Here is a 1257-nt window from a genome sequence, read left to right as displayed (position 1 = left end):
CTGTATATATGCAATTAATATAGTTGCAAAATACGATAGTGAGAAACAAGAATACAGAACTCCTTCAGTAGCGTCAACCTTATCTACTTTAATTAAATATGTCGGAAATATTCTTCTCACAGAATGTATAAAAAAGGATGAACAAGAGAAAAAAAAACTCGTTAAAGACTTTTTAAAGTTACTAATTGTTGATATCCCAACAAGTGTAAATAAAACTGTTATAGAAAATCAAACTGCTCAAAGGAGGCATAAGAAAATTGTTCTTCCATCATTGGAAGATATTCGAAAATTGTATACGCATTTGGAAAAAAAACGGATAGAAGCTTATATGGCATTACAGCAATCCTTTTCTTACTACAATTGGCTTTCTTTAGCAGAAGCGACATTACTCTCTGTACAAGTGTTTAATAGACGACGTCCGGGAGAAATGGAGCGAGTTCTCATTGAAGACTTTCAAAATTACGAAAAAATACATAAAGACATGCACAGTGACATTTATTCATCATTATAAAAAAAAACCAAAGAATTGCTGAAAAATATATTCGATTTTGTATAAGAGGGAAATTGGGACGCACAGTGCCCGTCTTATTATCGAATAATTTATTTCAAAGTATTAATTTGATTTTAAAATTTCGAAAAGAAGCTGAAATACCTCCAAAAAATCCTTTTGTATTTGCATTACCTGGCTATAACAAACGAAGATATAGATACCTAAGAGCTTGTGCCTTGTTACGAAAATTTTCCAAGGAATGTAACGCAATTCAGTCTACTACTTTACGTAGTACAGTGTTACGAAAACATGTGGCAACATACTGTATTAAGCTAAATCTTAATGACATAGATGTATCAGATCTTGCTACATTTATGGGCCACAATGAAAAGATACATAAGGATCATTACAGACAATCACTAGCAAGCAGAGACATATTAAAAATATCCCAATATTTGGAAGCAGTTCAAGGAAATACGAACAATGATGAATCGGATAGTAGTAATTCAGAAGATAATTCGGAATATGAAACATCTGTTGATGCAAACTGTAATGATAAAGAAAATTCGATTGAAGAAAATACAGGTAATCATTTTTTATTCCTATTTTTGTTTTATTTTACATGTATCATTACTTATATTGTTATTATTATTGAAAAAATCTATTTCAGTCACTGCAAATCAAGACATTGAAAATATTTTACCGAATGACGTGATATATGAGAAAGGAAGTAATGAAAAACGAAAACGGTCTAGTAAGTATTTACA

This window comes from Wasmannia auropunctata, unplaced genomic scaffold, assembly GCF_000956235.1.
Source record: "Wasmannia auropunctata unplaced genomic scaffold, wasmannia.A_1.0 LD336092.1, whole genome shotgun sequence".
In the NCBI taxonomy this organism is placed as follows: domain Eukaryota; kingdom Metazoa; phylum Arthropoda; class Insecta; order Hymenoptera; family Formicidae; genus Wasmannia; species Wasmannia auropunctata.
Note: the sequence above shows the minus strand (reverse complement) of the source record.